Source organism: Macaca fascicularis, chromosome 7 (genome assembly GCF_037993035.2).
Source record: "Macaca fascicularis isolate 582-1 chromosome 7, T2T-MFA8v1.1".
Lineage (NCBI taxonomy): Eukaryota > Metazoa > Chordata > Mammalia > Primates > Cercopithecidae > Macaca > Macaca fascicularis.
Genome location: NC_088381.1, coordinates 139,178,178 through 139,205,030, shown reverse-complemented (window position 1 = coordinate 139,205,030; position 26,853 = coordinate 139,178,178). Strand labels below are relative to the sequence as shown.

Below are 26,853 nucleotides of genomic sequence, written 5' to 3'. Positions count from 1 at the left end.
CAAAGCAGTATCAGGGCTCCCATTCTGATGGAGTGGAAAATCCCTTACCTGGCTTTCTGGCTCAGAAAACACCTTGATATTAGGAAGCCTTTGTGAGCTTTTTGAGCTATGAAGATATAGGGGTATAGGGTAGAGGCAATCCGTGTCTTACACACCAATGTCAGCTAGAGAGAATGTGGACAAGTCACAAGGGCCTTGTGTGATATATTCAGGACTTGGGCTTTATTCTGTAGTCAATAGGGAGCCATTGAAGGGTTTTCATCTAGGGTGGAAACATTCAAATTTGCATTTACAATGCATAGAATATTAGAAGCATGGGATTTAGAAATCCATGGGTTGGAGAAGAGATTAGAACTGCAATCACAAATTTGGCAAGCAGTAGCTTTTAATTGCTAATATGATGCATTTAGATAACTTTTTTTTTTTTTTTTTTTGAGAAGGAGTTTCACTCCTGTTGCCCAGGCTGGAGTGCAGTAGTGCAATCTCACTCAGCTCACTGCAACCTCCGCCTCCTGGATTCAAGCGATTCTTCTGCCTCAGCCTCCCAAGTAGCTTGGATTACAGATGCCTGTCACCATGCCTGGCTAATTTTTTTTTTTTTTTTTTTTTTTTTAGTAGAGATGGGGTTTCTCCGTGTTGGTCAGGCTGGTTTTGAACTCCTGACCTCAAATGATCTGCCCGCCTCAGCCTCCCAAAGTGTTGGGATTACAGGCGTGAGCCACCACGCCCTGCCTAGATAACATTTTAATTAAAATGCACCTTCACAAACTTTCTTTCCTTGTCACAGGCATTTTCTTTTGAAACATTTTGCATTAAGCTACTCATGCCTTCCCTGGGTTTTCAGGCAATTTTCTTGTAAATATGGATAAAATAAAATGAAATAAAAATCCCCAAAAGGATGAAAAATTCTGGCCCACCAATACTTTTGACCTTTTCCTCTATACTATAGACATCAACACATGCTATTACAGTTATAATATTCTTTTTTTTTTTTTTTTTGAGATGGTTTGCTTTATCACCCAGGCTGCAGTGCAGTGGCTCGATCTCAGCTGAAGCAATTCTCCTTCCTCAGCCTCCCAAGTAACTGGGATTACAGGTGCCTACCACCACGCCCAGCTAATTTTTGTATTTTTAGTAGAGACAGGTTTCACCATGTTTACCAGGCTGGTCTCGAACTCCTGACCTCAGGTGATCCACCCACCTCAGCCTCCCAAAGTGTTGGGATTACAGGCATGAGCCACTGCAACCCAATTTTTATATATATATATATATCTCGCCTCTGAACCATTTCAAGATTTTTTTATTCATCCTACCATTAATATTTCCTTTTAGGAGCTCTTTGAACCATTTAAAATAACTTCAATATTCTCTTAGGAGCTGGAAATTTCCTTCCAAACAGCCCTTTCCCCTTTATTCCTTTCATCAGATTTCACAGTAGAGAAGGTGTCAAGGAAGGAAGGTGAATTTTAAAAGTCTTCTCTCTACTCTCTTGTCTTTTTAAAATCCCTAGAAATGAAAAGAGGCTTGCTCATGACTTGGAAGCGGTGGGCTGAGGCCTCCCAAGACCATCTGGCTTGTTCCATTGCCAGCCAGAGTGGAGGCGACATTCACACGAACCCAGGAGCTGCAGGGGCGCGTGAGCTGCAGCTGCCTTGTGGCATCCAAGGAGCGCACAGTGAGATTCCGCAGGAGAAATCACGCTTTGCATGTTCTTGAGTACAAGAAACATGTGTAAAGAGGGTTTTTGTTTGTGGGCATGCCAAGGAGAACGACTCGAATATTAAAGCCATCACAACCTTTATTTAAGGGAAAAGAGGACAAGAATGAATATGCTGATAGTTCAGAGATATTTAGGACCTTTGGCAGTTCAGCACTCATCCTAAATTTTTACAAATAGATTTCCGGAGATGAAGCTTTTAAAAGCCTTTTAAAGGAATTTTATTTGTTCTTTTCACGTCGGGAAAAGTGATGAGTATATCTACTCAGGTATGAGAAATGGCCAAGGCCACTCCATGTAATGTTTTACTTATCCTATAGCTACACAAAGAAAATAGAACGAGTGTTGTAGAGGAAAATCTACTAGACCTCAAGCCCGGCTTGAAATCAATTCTGTACTCTAATTCAGACTCTGTCTTTAGCTAGCTGAGTCAGATAAATTATTTAATTTTCTGAACTTCTCGCTTCTCTTTCTTTTTTTCTTTTTCTTTTTCTTTTTTTTTTTTTTTTTTTTTTTGAGACTGGGTCTCACTCTGTTGCCCAGGCTGGAGTGCAGTGGCGCAATCTCGGCTTACTGCAGCTTCTGCCTCACGGTTTCAAGTGATTCTCCAGCCTCAACCTCGCAAGTAGCTGGGATTACAGGTGTGCACCACCCACCCAGCTAACTGGACTTCTCTTTCTTTAAATACAAAAGGAGAGGGCTAAGAGGCCATCCCTCCAGACTAAAAGTTTGTATATTGATGTGTTATCCTCTTTCAATAGTCAGTTTGCTTCTGGTCAAGAATCTTTCAGGGGTCTGTTTGCTCTTGGTCAAGAATCTGAGGTCTAGACTTTTGCTCAGAGTTGCTGAACCTCTCTCCCTTCCCGTTTGTTTTACTCTTCTTGGGATGATCTCTACCTTCTTCTCCCCTCTCCTGTCCCTACCACACCCCATTATACAACCCCATGTGAAATATCAAGGGTGACCATAACTCACTGGTAGGATGGAGAGGGATAAAGACTTCTGAGCAATTCTCACAGACACCTGCTGTTATCTGGTGCTGGCTGTGACTGGCACTGCTAGAGTGAATCTTGATCATTGCTTCTGGCATGGCCACCCAATACCAACTGTTCTTGTTGGCAGTGAAACTTTCAGGACTGCTGCTCCCAGCTGCTTCCTCTTAGAACCTCTTAGAACAGCCAGCTTCTAGGTCTCTGAGCTGCTGGGCAGTTCCTTTACTCATTCCATACTTCCTACAGAGGGCAGCATAAATCACAGTCTCTGCCAAGCATACGGAGTTGGGATCAACACCAGGACTCGGAATTGGCCTGTAGAATTTTTTCAAATTCCCCTAGCTTGGCGTGAGAGTATGGGAGCAAGAATGAACAGGTTAGGCACAGTGGCTCACACCTGTAATCCCAGCACTTTGGGAGGCCGAGGCAGGTGGGTATCTTGAGCCCAGGAGTTCAAGACCAGCTTAGGCAACATGGTGAAACCCCGTCTCCACTAAAAACACAAAAATTAGCCAAGGGTGGTGGCGCACACCTGTAATCCCAGCTACTCGGGACACTGAGGCAAGAGAATTGCTTGAACATAGGGGTTGGAGGTTGCAATGACCAAGATTGTTCCACTTCACTCCAGCCTGGGTGACAGAGCGAGATTCTGTCTCAAAAATATACATATATATATATATGAATGAATAGAGCCCTCAGCATCACACCCGTTGACCTTCACTTGAAGACAGTTCAGCATGGTGGAGTCAGATGGAGCGGGCCTCAAGTCCCATGCCCACCTCCAGCTTAGTAACAGAGTGGTTTTAGGAAAAGTTACTTAACTCCTCTAAGCCTTGGTTTCTTATTTTTCAAGTGGGAATAATAATGATTGCTTCATAAAAACACATGATTATTTTGAGGATTACGTGAGATCATACGTGTTTCATTAGATCCTGTGGACTGACTATCTAGAGGCCATCCACAACTCCCTTTTCCCTTGCCCTCTGAGTCTTCCCTGAAGTCTCCAGAACTAGCTTAACATAAAATGGGGGCTTTACTCTGAAAACTGTGAGTTCCAAAAGATACCCAGTGGTAGAAATACAGTCCCATCTAAACTCCTCCATCACTCATGTGCTTCTCTCTCTCCATCTGCCGCTATCTACAGCGTTCTTCTCTCTTTCTAAAGAATAGTTTCCTCCATTTTTCTGGTCCACACAGGGGAAACATCTCCTGAGCTCAATCTGAATTCAAACGTCTCCCCAGTTTTCAAAATACCTGGGGAGAAAAGGAACTGACTGACACAGCTTTAAATCAGGTGCCCATCTCTAGACCAATCAGCTGTGACCAGGAGCCTGGAGGCACATTGCATAAAATGTCAAGGAGGAATCATGACAAGACTGAGGGGGTGGCAGTTCCCAGGGAAGAGGGCGGGCAGACAATAATAAATGTCTAGGGTGGAGGAATTACGTAAGAAGCATTAAGACTAGATTTCAGCCCTTAAGATTATAGTATAGTTGGGGAAAAGGCACAAACATTGTCTTCAGTTTAAATTTATTTTGATGCTGAGGGGGTTAATGTAGGGAAAAACCAAAACCATCAATAGTGATAGAAAAAAGCTTGTACCTCTTGAGGTCCAATCAGTGAAGTTCAACAGTGCAGTGGTGGAGGTGGAGTGAGAACTTCTCCCATTTTCTCTGGAAGACATCTGCTCCTCAGGACTTTCTGCTCTTATGGAGCTCTAAGACCCATTCCTTCTATTGTATTGAAAGACAGGAAGCAAAAGCATTTATTTAAAAATAAAAAAGTGGCTAGGAGACAGGTCTTGTCAGAGAAGGAAACCATTTAAAGCAGGATCTTTCTGCCCTAGGCAGGAATTAATGGAATGAAGGTGGATTTACTATACCTATGAAAGAGGTTACAAAGTAGAATAAGACAGGATTAAGGAGCATAATTAGGGTTCATGAAAGGAAGATCAAGAAGTTGGGGACAGCCCCAGGAAGCCAGTGGATCTTAGCCCATGGGGTGAAGAAAGTAGAGAAGGGAGGAGTGTTCCTGGAGGGAGAAGAAGCAAAGGAATTGAGGATGTTGTGAACATGGCATATTTGCGGACAGTCACATTGTGCAAGAGAGTGCAGCAGTCCTTAAACTATGAGATTTTCAGTGAAAGCACCCGGAGTACCTATTATACCTAAAATATAGATTTCTCACCCCTGGTGCAGAGGTTTTGATTTCGTTGGTCTGGGGTAGGTCCCAGGATTGAACTTTACTAGGGCTGTGCTGCAGGGGGTCTGCAGAGGACAGCTTGAGAAACACTGGTATCTCCATTGGCACTACCTATTAATTAGACAAAAGAAATGGCTTCTCTTTTGGTGTATGTGTTTGCTGGGTGACAACAGCTAACTACCAGACTATGAAGTCCCCCCGATGGCCCAAGAGAGCTGCTATCAGCCTTTGCCACCAAGTCCACCAATTTGCCAGTGCCTCTTCCAGGGACTACTTTGTACTCTCAGCCTCCAGAGGTGCCACTTGATTACCAGCTGATTTGGCCTTCATCTCACATCCTGTGTGTTTTCACAGGATTACGCCCAGCTCAAGATGCAACAGAATCAGTCTAGATGGTGAATTATTCTTAGACAATGTTGCTGTTTATATGTCTTGCTGATTCATTTACTTGTCTTTCATTATCTAATTATAGTTAATTTTTATACAAACTTAATAATCGGCATTTGTGTAATAGTAAAAGAGTGATTTGTTTACTTTAATCTAAAAAAAGAGGTTATGTGTTTGAAGAGTAAAATGTTTCTATTCCAAACTTCTCAAGAACTGGTACTATTTACTAATTGCATATTCTTTCTTTTTCCTTCTAAGCCACTTTTTATCTTCTATCCTGCAATCCAACCCACATAATTTTCATGAAGAAAGCGGAATGGTGTCATTTTACAACAAGAAAACTGAGTTAAGAATAAGTCCAATCAATTGCCAGGTGTTGGGACTGAAATGGAAGTCTCTTAGTACTCCACCCAAGGATTTTCGTATTAAACAATTATCTTGTCATCATTTTATTTCTGAGTTATTCTCTTTAGTTTTTGTTCTCTTTGATATTCAGAAAAATTGAAAATGCTAATAACATGTGTTCTGGTCCCTTGAATCAGAAATTTCAAGTACACACAGAATGAATTTTCACTTACCCTCCTCCCCTGCGTGCTCAGATTTCTCTCATTCTTCATCCCGTCTGTATTTCTAGATGTTTTTGCAACTATATTTCTCAGAAGCTACCATTTGGGTGAGAAAGGAAATGCATCTACCCTCTGTCTTTATGTTCATTTAATCTAGTGGTTCCCACTCCATCATCACCATGAAGAGTCTTTTGGTCTTATATCTAATTTCCATCTAATCTCTTCTATTAGAAATGTTAGTTCTATCGAGTGATTAACTCTTCCAATAATCAGCAGAAAGAATTATGAAGGCTTAGTCCTCCTGGGTCTAAAGTGCTAGGTAGAATCCTATTTGAAATCTGTGTGTCCTGAGGTTGATCAGGTTCCCTGGTCTATGCTGCCCAAGAACTCACAAAATGAGAAACGGCACTTACTGGCCACCACTAGCTGTGGTAAATCAGCCCAACTGTCCTCACATGTGTACCGTCCTGCTCTAGTCAGGTGAACAGTAGCTATGAACACACCAGTTGATCTCTCGGGTGCTGAATAGTATACATGGAGCCCCCGTCAGGATTTTGTTCTGGTTATTTATGGTTATATAACAAAGTAATCTAAAACTTAAGTGGCTAAAAAACCAATAATTTTATTACATCACAGATTTTGTGGGTCAGGGAATTCTGACAGGGCCCAGCCAGGTGATCCTTCTGTTCCAAGTGTTATTCTGCTAACAGTCTGCAGGCTCCACTCACCCCTCTGCACCTTGACAGATGTATAGAAGGCTGAACTCTGCTGGGACTGTTATCTGGCTTCTCCAGCAAAACAGTCTCAGGGTATTCAGACTTATGTGGCAGGGCTTCCAGAGAAAGTGTTCTGAAGGACAGAAGGTAGAAGTTTCCAGGTCCAGAAATTGCCACAACATCACTTCTGCCATATTCTGTTGATCCAATTACATCACCTGCCTATGTAGTAAAGAATATATAGCCATCTTTAATCCATCACAGAGGTTATTCACTAAACATTTAATAGAAGATGTAATAAGGACCAGGCTCAGTATAAGACTCTGGGAATACAGAGGAAAGTTAACACACTCCTGTAGCCTAGAGGCAAAGCCAGTATGTTGTGTAGTTCCTATTTACAAGCTTTCAGTAATTCTCCAACATAACATGTCAGCAAAACCTAGAATAAATTTTAGAAACAGAGAATTTAAATGAAAAAGAGAGAAAATTTACTGTCTAATAGTCTCCAGTTGCTTGTAATTCAAATGTCTGTTTATCTAACAACACCTGGCATTCAAATAAATCGTGATGTGGCATTGAAGCTTGAAGTGTTAGAGGGCAAAATAAATGGCAAAGATAATGTCTTTGAGGAATAGCTCTTGTGCATGTTAAGAAGAAACTGTAGCCAGAGCTTAGTGATAGAGGGATAAATTCCAAATGGCTTCAGTTCTCATATATAAGGCAAGTGATTAGGCCAGTTATCACCCCTGGCAAACTTGTCAATCACAAATCAGAGAAAGCTCACCCTTGTAACAGAGTGTTAGGATCATGAAGGAAGGGCACAGCATTCATGTGTCATCTTCTTGGGAGCAAAGGAAAATTCATGTTTCTAGTTCAGCAGGCTTCTAGCTAGGATATTGCTTAGCCCTGAAGCAGAGGTGTTAGGTAGAAAGCCACTTAGCTTAATAGACTGATACATCACAATTGTTTAAGGTTTCAGATTTCCAGCAAGTGTTCCAGAGAATATGGTCATACCGTAATAGACTACTGTGCTCTTGAAGCAAAAATATCATAAAGAGATTTTGGTTATGGAGAAACTGGTTTTGGTTCTGCTTTTTAGGCATGTTTTCTTAGGGGCATGGCCATGAAGATCACTGACCTACAAACTGTTCCCTGAATTTCATGTTCTTTTGGGTCTCTGGGCTTTGCTCATGTTGCTGTCTCTGCCTGGAAAACCTAGATCATACTAGAAAAGGGAAAGGAAAACTTGAGAGGTGGTTGGGACCACAGAAATGGCTGCAGGAGCCTAGTAGTTGGAAGCCACATAGTTGTTACCATCAGTGATGCAAATGACAACTGCTGTGGTTTAGAGAAGGGAAAGATAAGTGAGGACTCACGTGGTAGGAAAAGGCCTCCTGTAGCATGCACAAGCTTTAGCTAAACAGAGATGTCAAAGAAAAGAATTCCAGGCTGGCAAAACAGCACATGTAAGAAATGGATGTGGTTCTGGCCAGTGGTTCTGGAGCACCTACTCTATGGCAGGCACTGGCTGGTAACAAGCCCAGTAAGAGAGCGGGATGCATTCGGGAGAACTCAAGGAGATTGGCCCGGTGCCATAGTCTGTGGGTGTTTGAAGAATGTTAGGAGATACGGTTAGCAGCATAGGGATGGCTAAGTTAGGAAAAGTCTTGAGTCCTCTCTACTGAAGTCTTTGAAGCCGGTATTCTTCATTCTAGAAATAGAAATGTCTTTGTTTATTTCAGAGAACTCCCTTTTTTTGTTTTGTTTTGTTTTGTTTTGTTTTTTAAGGAGTCTCGCTCTGTTGTATAGGCTGGAATGCAATGGTGTGATCTCAGCTCACTGCAACCTCCGCCTCCTGGGTTCAAGCAATTCTCCTACTTCAGCCTCCCGAGTAGCTGGGACTACAGGCACACACCATCAAACCCAGCTAATTTTTGTATTTTTAGTAGAGACGGGGTTTCACCATGTTGACCAGGCTGGTCTCAAACTCCTGACCTCAGGTGATCCACCTGCATCAGCCTCCCAAAGTGCTGGGATTACAGGCGTCAGCCACTTTACCCAGCCTATTTCAGAGAACTCTTGATTGATGTCTTTCCAAAAGCAGAATCCATATTTCACAGAAAAAAACCCAGTACCTGTAGGCTACATATATCTCTGTTGTCATCATTGCTAAATATAATTTATATATAGGATCATATGCCTAGTAGTTCTTGATACCAGTCCCTGTACTCTTTTACTTTTCATTTTTATTTATATATTTTTTTGTGATAGACATGGTCTCAACTGCACAGTGTACAAATGGTCTTTAAAATATCGTTAGATTTGTTTGGATGAGCAATTATGAAATTAGGGCTACACTATTTCACATGCTGTGTTTTCCTAAATCATGTTATCAAAATATTCACTTCACTCCAGGAAGATGAGGCTAGAAGAAGGAAGAATAAATGACATGTGTAAAGCAGCCTCCTAAAATTTGAAGAGAAATATAATAATCCTGTATCCTCTCTCCATTTCTTCAAGTATCCCCACTATCTGTCACATAAGGCCTGCCTTAAATCCAGCTTCCTTCATGGTACTATCCCTAACCTTTCCATTCACAGTGATTATTCCCCTCCCTGACTTCCTCATGCTTATACGTCATCATTTAATTCTCATTACTCTTTTTGAGACAGGGTCTTGCTTTGTCGCTCAAGCTGGAGTGCAGTAGCACAATCACAGCTCACTGCAACCTTTACCTCCTGGGCTCAAGTGACCCTCCCACCTCAACCTTCTGAGTATCTGGGACTATAAGCATGTGCCACCATGATTTTTTTTTTTTTTTTTTTTTTTTTTAGTTATGGGGTCTCACAATGTTGTCCAGGCTGGTCTCAAACTCCTGGGCTCAAGCAATCCTCCCATCTCAGCCTCCCAAAGTTTTGGAATTACAGGTGTAAGCCACTGAACCCTGCCTCTCATTACTTCTTAGAAACTAACATAATAAGCATTTTGCAAACAAGTAGTAGGTCCTATATATCTTTTATATTGGTCACAGTGTAGCTAATTAAATAGCCAACATTTACTGGGTATTTAACCATGCCAAGTGCTTTACATGCACTATATGAATTAATTCTCACACTATCCTGTTAGTGCTATCATTACTCCCACTTTACAGATGAGAAAACTGAGACTTAATCAAGATTATATAGGCAGTAAGTAGTGAATGCAAGATTTAAACTCAGATATTCAGATCCCAGAGTCCATGTACTTAGCTACTTCTCGAAATAATATAAATAGCATTTATTGATTATTTAGTGTGTTCCAGGCATCGAGTTAAATGCATTACATGGATTATATATCTATATATGTGTGTGTGTGTGTGTGTGTGTGTGTGTGTGTGTATGGCAAATACTACTGTTGTCCCCATTTTAAGAATAAACTGGCCAGGTATGGTGGCTCACTCCTGTAATTCCACTTTGGGAAGCTGAGTTGGGAGGATCACTTGAGGTCAGGAGTTCGAGACCAGCCTGGTCAACATGATGAAACCCCATCTCTACTAAAAATACAAAAATTTGTTTGGTGTGGTGGCACACGCCTATAGTCCCAGCTTCTTGTGAGGCTAAGGTGGGAGAATCGCTTGAACCTGAGAAGCAAAGGTTGCAGTGAGTCGAGATCACACCACTGCATACAAGCCTGACAGAGTGAAACTCCACCTCAAAAAAAAAAAAAAAAAAAGAGAGAGAGAGAGAATGAAGAAATTGAGAGGTAGTGAGGTTTAATGGGTTTGTCAAGATCAGATAGCTAACAGGGTTTAGAACACAGATTGGGACCAGCTACGACTCTGTCCCACTAAACTGCCACTTAGAATAGTGAGGGTAAAGTATGTAATGAAGGAATTCCTAATGTAGGAATGCCTTCTCTGTACCACATTCTCATTGCTAGAATTCTCTTTCTTCAACCATTTCTTCCATGACAGTTTTCCCGTATCTTTACTGTCCTAGGCTTATCTCAAATAAGGTTTATCTTAAAATATGGTCTTCTGAGCTACAGCAAACAACTCGTGTGGGGTGTTCGAATATGCTACCTTTTATAAAAAGCTAGATCACAAAAAATTGAACTTCGTCCCCCTTGGGCTGTTCCTTTCACCAGATAAAACTATCTTTTGAGAAAAAGACTTTGAGATGGCTTTCAGTGGTACATATATGCAATATACGTACTACTGAAAGACCCTACCCTAAGTATGCTCTCTCAAATGAAATTACAAGGTCCTTAGGCCAGGATCTCTGCCACCCACATTTCCATGCCTTCAGCCCCTAGCACAGAGTGTCATGTCCGTTCCCATCTTCTGCCACATGGTCTCTGAAGGTGACGGAGGTCAGGATTTCCATCTCCACAGGAAGTGAGGGTATTAGGAATGCTTTCCATTGTGAATAACAGAGTATCTATTGATGGCTTAAACAAATGGGTTTATAATTCTTACATAGCAGCAGTCAGGACATACATGGCTGCTGACATTAGTTTAGTGGTTCAATGACGGCAGAGCAGGCATCTCTGTGATTTACTTGGCCTTTTCTTGCTGGTTACAAGTTTGTAGGAAAGTTATCAAGAAAGAGTGAAGGGCTGTGCCAGTCCTGTTTCTTTTAACAGAAAAACAAAAGCTTTCCCCAAAGTATCTCCAGCCAAGTCTCCCTCTGTCTCCCTGGTTACAGCTGGGTCATGTGGCACCACCTGCTGCAAGGGAGGCTAAGAAGTCAGGGAACGGGACTTCATGAGTATACTTTAGTCCTTTCATAACCCATTGCCTGGGGTAGGACACACTGCTGCCCAGAACAAGGAAAAGTAAAGAAGTCCTGGATGTTGGAGGGTAATGGTATACACAGTAGATCATGGAAGTAATCTGTAGCCCGTATACCCCATGTCTAATTTGCTTGAGGAGGAAATTAGTCTTTGGGCAACATATACATCCCATTATAGCCTTCCTCCATAGCCTCAACCAGCTGGTATCCATTCCAGATTCCCAGTAGAACTGAAGCCCAGCCGTGAATAGAAGCCATGAATTCACCTAGTTTCTGCCAATCTCTTTCTCTGTCATGAGGCCAATCATAACTTCCAGCAATCGGAATAGTTATCTCTATTCTTGAACTCAGACTTGACCGCTAAGAACGAGTGCTGTTTGTTGCTCAGAAGCCCTGCATCGTGTCCCATTCTACCAGATCAGACTTCTTGGTTTTGGACTTTGGCCTGGATGGGGTTGTGGTCCTGGCTGGCTTTCATTCAAGTTCTTTTTGCAACATGCTTCCCAGCATGCCTTGAAGCTCAAGCCACACCATTTATGACACATGATAGATTACTAAATAAATTCTTGTTGAATTGGTTTGAATATTTAAATTCCCAGGATGTCAACTGCTGTTACTAACAGCAATGGCCATCTGTCAGAAATGCTATTAAGGAAGTAACCTAATTCAATGAAGATTTGTAGCAAGTCAATTCCAACGTATTAGGCAATATGGTCAAAGATAAATGAAGTTTCATTTTTTTAAAAAGAAACTTTTGAAAGTTCCATATGTCAAATAATGAACCACCACAACAAACAGTGATAAAATAGGACAAGTCTAAATATGGGTTGATCTCGAGCTCTATGGCCAATATACATTGAATATTGATGACTGAGGTTTCAGATAAAGTAAGTAGAAGGAGAAATTCATAAGGCTTATAGAATAACAGGAAAGCAAATATGGCAACAGCATGTATGGCATGTATGACTCTTGGTATCTACATTCAGAAAAAAAGTCTCATCAGAGGAGTGGAAATACATTTCATTACCCTGATAATTTTATTTAATCCATCATATCTCTATAGCTTAGAGTTAAGAAGAATGCTTAACCACAATAACCACATTCCCTGAGAGTCCTGGTATACGTGTATCCCTGTAATTCTGCCAACTTTTGATTTTCTATTTTTTTCTTTAATTGGCTTATTGCATATACATACTACTGAAAGCCATCTCAAAGTCTTTTTCTCAAAAGGTAGTTTTATTTGGTGAGAGGAACAGCCCAAGGGGAACAAAGTTCAATTTTTTATGATCTAGCTTTTTATAAAAGGTAGCATATTCGAATAACTAGAAGCAGATAAATAGGTAGATAGCGTATGTCTTTCATACTCCACAATCAGATGTTTAGCAAGGTTTGACAGGGTTTGAATGGCAATTACATCGAGATTGAGCTCTCTGGCAAGAGCCTGCACTGCAGACATTGTGCCTATGTTGCTAATTGAGGAAATTTTTATATGCTATAGTGACTGGGTGTGCATATGTTAGGGATGTTATTTGGTTATAAAAGTTCAGACGTCCAACTTGCTTTCTTATTGTCTTGAGGGGGTCTCCGAACCTATTTCCATAGGTAGGGCCATAATTTTCCTCCAGGAGAAAGTCAAATAGCTGAATGAATGCTTCATTGAGATCTCAGAGCACCACACCCTGACCAGACATGCAAACTTTGATTGATTTGTAGCAACTTTTGGCACTGTGTTGAAAAGGGTTCTGAGATTTCATCCAGACTCATTGGGAAAGATGGTCTGCTTCATGAATGGGATCTCTCAGGAATGGAGCGAGGGTGTGCAGTGGGAAACATGGATCCATATGCCATCAGTGCTATGGATCAGTGTCACCTCTGAGAGCTTATGAAACCACAGATTGCCATGTTTTAATAAGTCCGGGGTGGGACCTAAGAATTTACATTTCTAACTGGTTCCTAGGCGAGTCTGCTCCAGGAACCGCATTTTGAGAACCACTGCTATAGGTTACAGCAGAAATCATTTTAACCAGGACATTTTAAAAACAATTTTTAACAATTATTTCCAATTGCTCTAGTCATAGAAAAGCCTTGATATGAAGATTTTCTCATTTTAATTAACAAACATCTCACGGAATCACTCGGAAGCGTTAGTGCCCTATAGAAACTGACGTTCTGGATGAGTCGTTTGATATTGATCATTTGAAGTTTAAGGAGATGTTAGCTAAAAACAGCAATTTGGAGTTTAGCCTAACTAATATAGAAAAGCGCTCTCAGTGCCAATTACATACCAGGAAAAGCCGCATTGCAAGCGCTCCCCTGGTGCATGGATCCTGTAATCAGTATACAAGAGGACATCTGTCCTCCTGTTTGCTGGGCCTGTGGGATGGCATTCTGCTCATCTAACAGGCATTAACATAGTTAATAACTTAGTGCATGACAGGCAGATGGAGTTTTACATATGTTATCACATTTACTATATCACCACATTTAATGCTCATATCAATTCATTCTCCAGGTAAGAAAACAGAGGCTGAAAAAGGTTAAATAACTTCCTCAAGGTCATAGAATTTGTAACTGGCATAACTGAGACTTAAATCCAGGCAGTCCACCTCCAGGGCTTAAACTCCTAGGCCCTGCACAAGATTGCAACTGCAGGCCACATTGAATTAAACAAGCATTGGTTAAAGAGCAGAGCCTTGTTTTCATAACACTTGAATCAGACATTAGTTGTTCACAGATGATTTCTCTCCACTTTGATTCTAGAAATGCTATTTTAATACCACCTTGGTTCACCTAGATCTCTGTTGTCCTTACATGGCAAGGACACCCCAATGACCTGTATGGGATCTGCTTCCACAAAAGCTCCACACGTGTCATGCATTGTCAGTCATATCTCCTTTTATTACTTTATTTTATTTTATTTTATTTTATTTTATTTTATTTTATTTTAAGATGAAGTCTCGCTCTTGTCCCCCAGGCTGGAGTGTAATGGCATGATCTCGGCTCACTGCAACCTCCGCCTCCCAGGTTCAAGCGATTCTCCTGCCTCAGCCTCCCAAGTAGCTGAGATTACAGATGCCTGCCACCATGCCCAGCTAATTTTTGTATTTTTAGTGAAGATGGAGTTTCACCATGTTGGCCAGCCTTGTCTCGAACTCCTGACCTCAAGTGATCCGCCCACCTCAGCCTCCCAAAGTGCTGGGATTACAGGCGTGAGCCACCGCGCCCGGCCTCATATCTCCTTTTAAATATGCCAAGGGACTTGGTTATTTAAAGGAATCTACTGGCAAATGTTCTTCTTGGAAAATGAAAGATTTTGTAATTAAAATAATCACCCCATGTTCTGTTTTTTACAAGTCTGATTATATTTTAGCACCAGATTTTTCTTGGCAGGTGGGAGGTGTTTGGTTTGAGTGGGAAGAGTATCGCCCAGAGGAGAATTTAAGAGCCAAAGCTAGAAGCCCATTTGCTATTTTATCCTTTTCCTTCTTGTTCTTCAATCTAAGGGGCAAGATGGGACTTAGACCAGGAGCGAACATGATTGCACTGACCGAGGATTTCTTTGTCTGGGTAGTTGTCACTCCTATGCCAGGAGAGCATTGTCTTGCCCACCAAGACTCCCCACAGTGGTCCCCACCGCAGCCTGCTGGGCACACTGAACCAAATCACCAGCATCTGCAAGGCCAGCATCATTCATGTTTTGGTAAAGATCAAGGAAATGAGAGGAAAGGGTAATCAGAGATTCTCATACCAGAAGCCAAAGAAATCCTTTGTAATTTTTCCACGTATTCATCTAAGGGGGAATTACCAAAAAATTCAATGGCACTTTCTCACAGAGGGTTCTCATCTTGGGAATCTTAATGGAATTCTTCTCACACATTTGAGTTTGCCTGGATTTGTCTCTGTGTACTTAATTGATTCACAGAGCCATTTTGTGTTGTGAAAACTCTGGGATCATGAATAGGGAAGGGGCGGGAAGACAATCCCAGACTAAAGCCTGGGCTCCTGGAATAATTGCTCTGTGGCATTGGCTTCTTCATGAATCTTCACATATTTAAATTATGTTTAAAAACCCGAAAAGCTCTCTCTAATGCCTGAGCCGTATATAGATCAATGCTTCTCAGACTTGGCTTGAACCACACTCTGACCCTCCCACTCTCCTGATGTCTGTGGGTCATGGAAGGAAATCCGCGACATATCCTTCTCCAAGTCTTCTATTTTAGCTAAAAAATTCCCATAGATTTTGCACCCCTGCTTTGGGCCTTGGAGTGTGAGTTACCCTAGCACAGGAAAATGGTCACAGGTTGCGCTTCCACCAACTGAGCTGTCAGATTAACCCTGGATCATCTAACTCTAGCTTTGAGGTCACATGTGAGGCCAAATGTCTCAAGGTCATAGGTCTATTACATTTACTTAGAGCAGTAAAAGTAACCGGACTGGTACCATCAGAATTATGAACTACAGATCTTTTCTCAAATATGAATGGATACACTGAAATCAGTGTAAGTTCTACTGATTATGGTAAGGGTAGAGGGAGAGCATGTGTATAACTTTAGCCTGATAGAAGGATTTATAAACATTCAGATGTCAGGCCTGGTGTGGTGGCTCACGCCTGTAATCCCAGCACTTTGGGAGGCTGAGGTGGGTGGATCATTTGAGGTCAGGAGTTCGAGACCAGCCTGGCCAACATGGTGAAACCCCGCCTTTACTAAAAATACAAAAGTTAGTCGGGCCTGGTGACGGACGCCTGTAGTCCCAGCTACTCAGAAGGCTGAGGCAGGTGAATCGCTTGAACCTGGGAGACAGAGGTTGTAGTGAGCCAAGATCGCACCACTGCACTCCAGCCTGGGCAACAGAGCAAGACTTCGTCTTAAAAAATAAGTAAATAATTAATTAATTAATTAAAAAATTCGGACATCATAAAATGAGGGTTAAAGGGGAGAGAATATGTATGTGATGGCCATATTCTGCCACCTTAAATCTGTGGAAATGTTTTTTACAAGGCATGGGAGTGGGGTATGGAGAGAGCATGTACAAAAACATTTTAACTCTTCTCAGGGATCATCTCGGTGGCAGTAGGATTGGTATTGTTACACTGAGTCTGTTGTGTATTAGGTGGGATGAGGCAGTAGAACCCTGGGAAAGGCACCGCTCAGATATGCTGCCTTTGGGAGCATAGATGAGTGATAGACCCAGCTTCCATGCTCTGGAACCACCCCCTCGACCTACTGAGTTGGCACTCGGGCCATGCCCCCAGGGCTGCTCCCAGCCATTGAATGAGCAGAGCAGTACGTTAGTGCAGATCTGCTCCTACCGGAGGCAGGACTTCTGCAGCAGGTGACTGTGGCTGCAGGAGTTCCCCTCTGCCTGGCCAAAGGTTTCTTAGAACTGAGCTGCAGTCTAGGGCTCTTCCTATCCACATACTTCCCTTCCTCGGTCCCTTTCTCAGTGTTAGACTTGCATTGCATCCCTGCTATTCTTGTTTCCTTCCCTTTGCCCTTCCCAGACACTTCCCTATGAAAAGCTCTTACATGGTTATTCCCATCTTGGTGTTTGCCTTTTCAAAGACCCAAAGCAACATAAAAACAGATGGGCAATTACGAGATGTTCTAATTGCTAGGATTCTCAGTATGAAAGGGTTATACATATAATATGGAATAAGTTAAGTAAAAAGCCTGAGTCCTAAATGTGACTTGGAAGGAGCAGCATGAATTCATGAGGTTGTTTGTTTGTTTGTTTTTTGAGACAGGGTCTTACTCTGTTGCCCAGGCTGGAGTGCAGTGGTATGGTCATGGCTCATTGCAGCCTCGACCTCCTGGGCTCAAGTGATCCTCCTATCTTCAGCCTCCCAAGTAGCTGGGACTACACATGTACCACCACACCCAGCTATTTTTATTTTTTATTTTTTGTAATATGGTATGTTGCCCAGGCTGTTCTCAAACTCCTGGCCTCAAGTGACTCTCCTGCCTCGGCCTCCTGAAGTGTTGGGATTACAGGTGGGAGCCACGACACTCTGCTGGTATTTTATCTTTAAATATCAGCCAGCCTCCGGGATGGTCCCCAATGCTTCTCTCCTTTTCACGTTCATGTCCTTATGTCATTTCCTCCCCCTCCCCTAACCTGTGTAAGCAATAGGACATCATGGGATTGACAGGGTGTGACTTCCAGTGCTGGATTATAAAAAGCACTGTGGCTTCTGTGTTGTTCTTTTTGATCACTTGGTTCTGGGGACATTAGGGCATTCAAGCAGCCCTGAGGAGAGATCCACATGGTGAGCCACTGAGGGCCTTGCCAAGAGCCAGCACCAACATGCCAGGTTTAGAGTGTACCACCTTGGAAGTGAATCTTCCGTCCAGTCAAGCCTTCAGATGACTTCAGAACCATCCATGTAAACCTCTCTTGGATTTCTGACCCACAGAAACTGTTGGAGGTAACAAATATTTATTGTTGTTTTAAGAAGCTATGTTTTGAGGTAATTTGTTACACAGCACTAACACACACACACACACACTTACAACTTTGTTAATTGAAAAGGCCTAAAATCAATGTCCTACCCAGTCAAAATGGGCTCCATTAGAGTTTAGATCATGGTCTTGAAATATCTATTCACTGTGAAAGCAGCCAGGCCTTCTTAAAGCAGTGACTTACGGTAGGAAATGTGCCAAATGAACCTGGAATGTGCTGTTATTCCAAATAGTTCTCTCAAAAGGACCCAGGAACCAACTTGAAATGGCATCTACTAGCCCAAGATGGCAGGATTTGAGCTTCAATAATGACAATAACTGCAGTGGGTTGAAATCCTGTCAAATATGTTTAAATCCATGAGTCCAAAATGCTATTTAAAAATAATTGGTCACCTTTGGAGGTTGATGGGGAACTAATTGATTATCTTGAAAACTGGTTAAAAAAATAGCAAGCAAGCGTTTACTGGCATTTTCTATATAAATTGTACCACTGGATTAGTAGATGAAGGAAACATCTCTTTATAAAAGTATTTTAGGCTGGGCACGGTGGCTCATGCCTGTAATCCCAGCACTTTGGGAGGCCAAGGCCGGTGGATTGCTTGAGCTCAGGAGTTCAAGACCAGCCTGGCCAACATGGTAAAACCCCATCTCTACTAAAAATACAAAAATTACCTGGGCATGGTGGCAGGCACCTATAATCCCAGCTACTGGAGACTGAGGCAGGAGAATTGCTTGAACCCAGGAGGCAAAGGTCGCAGTGAGCCACGATTGTGCCACTGCTGCACTCCAGCCTGGGTAACAGAGCAAGACTCTGTCTTAAAACAACAACAACAATAAAATGATTTTAGCTAATAAATGAAAAAGAAATGATAGAATTAGAACATCGCCACTTTGTAACCCCCAATGAATTAATGGATTTAAGCATTATCAACAGTTTCTAACATCACAGACGGACAAACATGTGCCTCCTGATTGAAAAAACAGAACATCACCTGTAGTCTTGCCAGGGAGATCAAACTGAAGTCCACTTAACCTCTGGATCCAGCTGTCAATTTGCAGGAAATAGAGGACAGAAGCATCTGTTGAACTGCACCATGAGGATACACTCAGCAAAGGCCAAACTATGGAAAACGATACAGGTCAAACAGCCTGTATTCTTTAACAGGTAAATTGTAAGGAAAAGAAGGGGCCGAAGAGGAAAACTTTACATTGAAAGAGACTTAAAAGAAACAAAATTTTAAAAATGGGCAGGAATAAACTACAGTCTTTAAGAGTGCATATTTTAGTGATAAAATGACAAAGAAACAGAATGAAGTGATTCCTATAAAACGGTGGTTCTCAAGCTTTAAGTTTTCATGAAAATCACCTGGAAAAAAATGTAAACATGGATTGCCGAGCTCCACTCCAAGAGTATTTTATTTCTTAGGTCTGTGATGGGGCCCAATAATTTGCTTTTCTATCAAGATTCTAGACATTTTGAGAACCACTGCTATAAAAGGTGGGATAGTGATTTCTTGGGATGGAAGGGTAAGGATGGAGGGAAGGGACTATAGCTGAGACAGGATATGTGGAGGGGCTTCCGAGATAGCTGTGCTAGTTCTATTTCTTGACTTTGGTGTTGGTTATAAGAAAGTTGGACATGTAATAATTCATTAGGCTATACATTTGTTTCATGTATCTTTTGTATCTGTTTTTTCTGTTTGTTTGTTTGTTTTAGACGGAGTCTCATTCTGTCACCCAGCCTGAAGTGCAATGGTGCAATCTCAGCTCACTGCAACCTCTGCCTCCCAGGCTCAAGCCTCCTGCCTCCACCTCCTGAATAGATGAGATTACAGGCACGCACCACCAGGCCCAGTATTTTTAGTATTTTTTGTATTTTTAGTACAGACGGGGTTTCACCATATTGCCCAGGCTGGTCTTGAAATCCTTACCTCAGGTGATCCACCCACCTCGGCCTCCTAAAGTGCTAGGATTACAGGTGTGAGCCACTATTCCCGGCCTTTTGTATCTGTTTTATTTTTTAAATAATAAGTTTAAAAATAAATATTCTGCAAGATTAAACAAATATAGATTTAAATTTTTACAGTCCAATTGAGTGACTTCCTCATGTTCCAAAATCAGGAAGTAGGTGTGGGACATCTATCTCCGTATTGCATACACAGTCTGGATTCTAGTTGTAGACTCCATATGGGCTGTCATACACCCTACTACACAAATGAGAGAAATCCCTGGGAAATGGAACAGTCTCACACATGAGAGACATCTCTGACAACTTATTCATAACTGAGTACTTCTCATTTATCTTTACCAGTAAGTGATATTTCTGAAGCACCAATGAAAATGAAGTCCTGAAGTCCTGTGCTCAATATGAAATGTTGGAAGTTAGAAAGAAAAAAACAAAACGTGGATCCAATCTCAAGGCACTTTTAGTTTAATGGGAAGAAGTGGATTATTTTAAAAGCTACAAATAAAGTTACATAGAAGTAGCAAAGTTGATATAGTTTCTGTTGCTCTCTCCCATATATTTTATTTTACAAATTTATAAGATTATCAATTTGGAAGCCATGTTTATAACCTACGTTCAAAAATATTCTTAAAATATTTATTAAAAAAGTTCTAGCGAAGTCTTTATGATAACATCTTTACAGTATCTTATTTTTATTTCATCTTGCTTCCTTTGTATTACCATCAAATATTTATTCAGTACCTTCTCTTTGCAAGATAATGTATTGAGGGTTTTACAATAGCTTGTTATTAAATTAAAATAAATAACCTAGCCATATTGCCATTTGGCTAAGGGGCATAATGTTAACATTAAGTGATAATTTTCCTATCTTTTGCATCTCTCCTACTTCAGTGTCAGCAAGATGATCACAGTGTTCAGCTTTTCATTTTCTTTGTATTTCTTCTCTTTGAAGTTGGTATTACATGGACAATACAATTGCTGTGAAATTGTGTAGCTGCCTCCAGAATGCCAGTACCTCCGAGGAATGACCAGGAATTGATAGTTTATATACTAAGGACCTCCTTTATGGTTTTTAACAACTTTTTTGGATCACACCTTTGAGAAATCAGATGAGAGATATAGACTTGAAACTCAAAAGATGCCCTAATGCTCCCGCAAAATTTCATGACATTTCTAAGCTGTTTGCCAGCATGCATGCATTTCCCCTTGGGTTCAAGGACCGGTTAGAAAATATCTAGTTTCGTTATGCCATACCATGCAGAGTGTCGGGAACAGAAATATGGAAACAAGTTGTATCTGTTTTCCAGGAGCTTTCACATTCAGTGAAGAACAAATTAGACAAAAATGTTTTATTATGATGAGATAATTTTTTTTTTTTGAGACAGGGTCTTGTGCTGTCGCCCACGCTGGAGTGCAGTGGTGCAATCACACTCACTGCAGCCTTGACCTCCCCAGCTCAGGTGATCCTCCCACCTCAGCCTCCTGAGTAGTTGAGAGTATAGCTGTGCACCACCACGCCCAGCTAATTTTGTAATTTTTTTGTAGAGACGGGTTTGCCATTTTGCCCAGGCTGGTCTCAAACTTCTAGATTCAAGCAATCTTCCTGCCTTGGCCTCCCATAGTGTTAGGATTACAGACGTGAGCCACCATGCCTGACCAGATAATGTTTTAATTGAACTATATATGGATAAAAGTATTTTGGTAAACGACACTGTTATTTTTATATGTTTATGCCTTTTTCCAAATAAAATGCCTTAGAGCTCTTTATAAATCATATTATCCAGATGGAAAAACAAGGAAAAAAGAGATCCTGAGTTTGCCAAATATGACTCAGCAAGTCAGTGACATGCCTAGAAATAGAAATGAGAAATGAAAGAAGTTTTCAACAGTCTACCTTGAAACAAGCAATCTCTGCACTTGCTCAGCAGTGCAGTTGAAAGAGAGGTAACTCTGACACTGTAGGAGGAGGAAGCCAGTGAGTCAGCTCAATGTGGAAACCATGTTTGAAGAGAGCCCTCCTGTGTAGAACACTGCAGAAAAACTCTGACTCCATGCCTTAGTCACTTCCTCCCTTGTGGCTGGAGAGCCATTGTCAGAGGCATTTAAACCAGAGTGACTCCATCTTGAATAGGGGCTGGGTAAAATAAGGCTGAGACCTGCTGGACTGCAGTCCCAGGAGGTTAGGCATTCTTAGTCACAGGATGAGATAGGAGGTCACAAGATACAGGTCACAGGCCAGATGCAGTGGCTCACACCTGTAATCCCAGCACTTTGGGAAGCCGAGGGGGGGGTGTGGATCACTTGAGGTCAGGAGTTTGAGACCAGCCTGGCCAAAATGGTGAAACCCCGTCTCTACTAACAATACAAAGAGTAGCCGGGAGTGGTGGCACAAGCCTGTAATCCCAGCTAGTGGGGAGGCTGAGGCAGGAGAATCACTTAAACTCGAGGTGGAGGTTGCAGAGAGCCGAGATTGCACCATTGCTTTCCAGCCTGGGCGACAGAGCGAAACTCCATCTCAAAAAAAGGAAAAGAAAAGGGAAAAAAAAGACAAAGGTCACAAAGACCCTGCTGATAAAACATGTTGTGGTAAAGAAGCCAGCCAAAACCCACCAAAACTAAGATGGTAACGCAAGTGGCCTCTGGTCGTCCTCACTGCTCATTATATGCTAATTTATAATGCATTAGCATGCTATAAGACACTCCCACTGGCACCATGACAGTTTACAAATGCTATGGCAACATCTGAAAATTACTCTATATAATATAAAAAGGGGAGGGATCCTCAGTTCCATCCAGGAAATCTCTGCCTCTTTCCAAGAAAACACATGAATAATCCATCCTTTGTTTAGAATATAATCAAGAAATAACTATGAATATACTCAGTTGAACAGCCCATGCTGCTGCTCTGCCTATGGAACAGCCATTCTTTTATTCCTTTACCTTCTTTTCTTTTTTTTTTTTTTTTGAGATGGAGTCTCGCTCTGTCTTCCAGACTGAGTGCAGTGTTGTGATCTCGGCTCACTGCAACCTCTACCTCCTGGGTTCAAGCGATTCTCCTACCTCAGCCTCCTGAGTAGCTGGGATTACAGGCACACGCCACCACACCCAGCTAATTTTTGTATTTTTAATAGAGACGGGGTTTCACCATGTTGGCCAGGCTGGTCTGGAACTCCTGACCTCAGGTGATCCCCCCGCCACGGCCTCCCAAAGTGCTGGGATTATAGGCGTGAACCACCTCACCCGGCCTATTTCTTTATTTTCTTAGTAAACTTGCTTTCATTTTATGGACTTGTCCTGAATTCTTTCTTATGTGAGGTCCAAGAACCCTCTCTTGGGGTCTGGACGGGGACACCTTTCTGGTAACACCCGGCCAAGCTTTATGCAACTGCCTATCCTGTCACCTGCATTTTCTTTGTCCTATGAGACAGAATCTGTCACTTCTGAATTTTTAGAACAGCTTCACTTCCTGCAGGTGGACCAATTGGGTGGAGGTGGAAGGTGAAGCTCGTAAACTCTGTCCTGCAGTCTTTGGGGGAAGTTTGTCATGCTGGCTTGAGAGCCCTGCCAGTGCCCTGGTGTGTTTCTGTCTGCAGGACCTGGCCTAGGGCCTGGCTCACATGTGGATGCTTAAGAAAGGTATGTTGTGAAATCGAGGCAATGCTTCATGACAGGTAAAGTCATAAAATCATGTAATCTGTGAAAGGAAAATAAATCTTGGAACCCCAAAATCACTAAGCCAAAGGGAAAAGTCAAGCTGGGAATTGCTTAGGACAAACCTACCCTCCATTCTATTCCTAAAAAAATAGCTACTAAGATTTTTTAAAAGCTACATACCTCTGTCACAAGGAATTTCCTCGTAGAGAAAGGACAGAGAGAACTAGAACTCACGCCTCTGCTCACTGAGATAAATACATATCTGGTTGCCTCCCTTGGAAAAGCTAATCAGCAACTCAGAAGAATGCAGCTGTTGGTCTCTTACCTTTGACCTGGAAGCCCCTCCCTGCTTTGAGTTGTCCTGCCTTTCCGGATGGAACCGATGTGCATCTTTCATATGTTGATCTCATGTCTTCCTAAAATGCATAAAACCAAGCTTTACCCAGGCCACCTTGGACACATGGAGTCAGGACTTCCTGAGGCTATGTCATGGGCATGCCTCCTTAACTTTGCAAAATAAACTTCCTAAATTGACTGAGACCTGTTTTAGGTATTTGGGGTTCATAAATCATACTTGCCAGAATGTGTTAGAGTTGTGTGCCTAGTATTCTCTGCTAAATTGTGGTTTCCTAAAAGGCAAATATGACTTTCATTTATTTCTGAATCCTTAATACCTAACAGATGACCTGGAGCACAGTAGATAGTTGCCCAACAAATTAATGAACGAGTGAATGTAGAATCATGGAGGGTCTATATTATGCTAGTTCTTCTTTAAAAAAAAAAATTAGAGATAGGATCTCATTATGTTGTTCTGGCTGGTCTTGATTTCCTGGGCTCAAGTGATCCTCCAGCCTCAGCCTCCTGAGTGCTGGGACTACAGGATTGAGTCACCATACTTGCCTTCTATTGTTGATTTGGGTTTGGGGAGAAGGAGTTGTAGAGAAAAAAGATTCAAACCAAATTGTTAAGGACATTTTCGCTAGCCTAGTTATTATTGTTTTAAAAATTCAAGCAGCAACCAAAAGTACAAAGTATTAAGTAATACACCAAAATTGCCTGAATCCAAAACTAACCATGATGAAAATGTGGTTAATATCATTTCAGATATCTTTTAATGTACAAGTTAACAGATAATATTTTTAAGTATTAAACTGTTCCATTCTAATTTCTTTCTTAACTGGTTCCTCAGTAGCCTTCCACCCTTAGGGTTGACTTACTGAGTTATGAGGCTTATTGTTCTGGTAAAAAACAGGTACTACTTGCAACAGGGAACACTGATCACAGCTAACTTCCTTGACCTCTTAATTTCAAACAAGAAAATATTCATGAAAGACAGACACGCTCAAGAGAGAAAATGATCCTTAAGCTATATTACCTTCTCCTTTAACATCAGGACTAGCTCTGGAGGGCTCTGACCAGTTTCTTCCCTAGCATAGAGTGGACCTCCCTCCTGCACAGCTCATGCCACGAGGCCAGCTCCTCTAGGAAGAGCATGTCAGAAGAAGGACGTGCTACAGATGAAATGGAAACCCCACACCTGCCCCTTCTGGCTGCAGGAACGGAAGGATCAGAGACGGGTTGAGGAGCTTAGACACAAGGTTCTGGTTTTTGACCTCCCTTAGAACCAAACTTGGTTGCAGGAAAGGAGGAAAAGGAGTTTTTCTTCTCTCTTCTCTTCTCTTCTCTTCTCTTCTCTTCTCTTCTCTTCTCTTCTCTTCTCTTCTCTTCTCTTCTTTCTTTCTTTCTTTCTTTCTTTCTTTCTTTCTTTCTTTCTTTCTCTTTCTTTCTTTATTTGTCTCTTTCCTTCCTCCCTCCCTCCTCCTTCCCTCCCTCGCTCCCTCCTTTCTTTCTTTCTTTTCTTTCTTTCTTTCTTTCTTTCTTTCTTTCTTTCTTTCTTTCTTTCTTTCTTTCTTTCTTTCTTCCTTCCTTTCTGTCTTCCCTCCCTCCTTTCTCTCTCTCTCTCTCTTTCTTTCTTTCAACAGGGTCCTGTCTCCCTGGCTGGGATGCAGTGGTATGATCATAGCTCATTCAACTTCCGGGGCTCACTTGATCCTCCTGCCTCAGCCTCCTGAGTAGCTGGGACTACAGGTGCACACCATCAAGCCCAGATAATTTTTGTATTTTTTGTAGAGATGGGTTTTTGCCATTTTGCCCAGGCTGGTCTTGAACTCCTGGGCTCAAGGGATTCACTTGCCTCAGCCTCTCCAAGTGCTGGGATTACAGGTGTGAGCCAGGAAAGGGAGTCTTAAAGCATTCATATAGCTAAAGGAAGTGCAGGAACTCAGAACTCAAGAGCTTCCCCCAAAAACGCTGCAAGGAGGTATCAGTCTCTAGCATAGCCCTGCACTTCCCCACCTTCAATGTGGCACAAGATAATAGTGCAGCAGCACTAACTATCTACAGATAACTAAACAAACTATCTACAGGTAATTGAACTATCTACAAATATGTAGATAATTTAACCTGAGGTAGTGTTTCTCATCCCCCCCCCATGACTTGTATGTGGCCTTCAGAGGACCCAGAGGCTCTTGCATGTCTGAGGGCAGAGAATGCAGAGATGTTGATAGGGTTGGCAGACAGGCAGAAGCCTGAATGTAGAGATGAATGGCCAGGACCATAAACTCCAGTGGCAGGTGTCTCAGAAGCCATCAGTCCAGCACATTGCCTAGAGCAGCTAGTTCACAGCAGAGATCAATGATGATGGGAGAATTGAGCATGGATTTGATGATGGGAGGATTGAGCATGGATTCGAGGACCTTGTCCTCCTGTCCCTACTGATGCTACTATGATGTTATATAATCCACCTTACCCCATAAAGGCAGACTCTACCTAGGAGAGGAGCAAGGAGAAGGAGAGGACATTCAAGGGACTGAAAACTTACCTCAGTGAACTCCTGACTTCATTCCATTAACTTTAACAAATTGCCATAAAATTTGGCCCCCTTTTTCCTTGTATTCCAGCCACCAAAACAACCATTGCCACATGGCTGAAGGAGCTTGCAAAGAATATCGGAACATTCATTTATTTATTTTTCCTTGATTCTGCATTGCATAAAAATTATTTTTCTAACAGAATTTGAAAAAGACAGTGTTTTTTCTTTGTATATATTAGTATAGTAAATGTATAGCCCAGCCCAGTTATATACAGGTACAGTATATATAGAGAAATATAAACAATCATATCAACATGTGATCATGTTATCTATACCCATCAGGGTTGCACTTAACAGAAGTACTCTTGTAGTTTAAGTAGGCAGCGCGTTGGGTACAAATGCAATTATGGAAGTGCTGGTGGAGTAGGCTTCAGGCTTGGGCTTTTAGAAATGACTCCCAGAATAACCCTGCAGAACTGATGTGTCGGGCAGCGTCTACTTCTGCCACAGTCAGGAATCTGTGGAACAGGAAGCTACTGTCCCAAATT

The 26,853-nt window shown here is 41.9% G+C and overlaps 1 long non-coding RNA gene across 3 annotated transcripts in view; it reads left to right on the top strand.

Annotated features, from left to right (window-relative positions):
- The window catches only part of LOC135972006 (uncharacterized), a 29,202-nt gene extending 8,898 nt beyond the window's left edge, over nucleotides 1-20,304 (top strand). Inside the window, exons 2-5 of one of the 3 annotated variants that reach the window (XR_010588538.1) lie at nucleotides 2,237-2,358; nucleotides 17,587-17,779; nucleotides 18,859-18,978; nucleotides 19,531-20,304. This is a non-coding gene — a long non-coding RNA (uncharacterized lncRNA). Of the gene's footprint in view, nucleotides 1-2,236; nucleotides 2,359-17,586; nucleotides 17,780-18,762; nucleotides 18,979-19,530 lie in introns of all 3 variants that reach the window. The other 2 variants (XR_012415917.1, XR_012415916.1) reach the window with 2 other exon arrangements.
- Nucleotides 20,305-26,853: the final 6,549 nt, after the last annotated feature.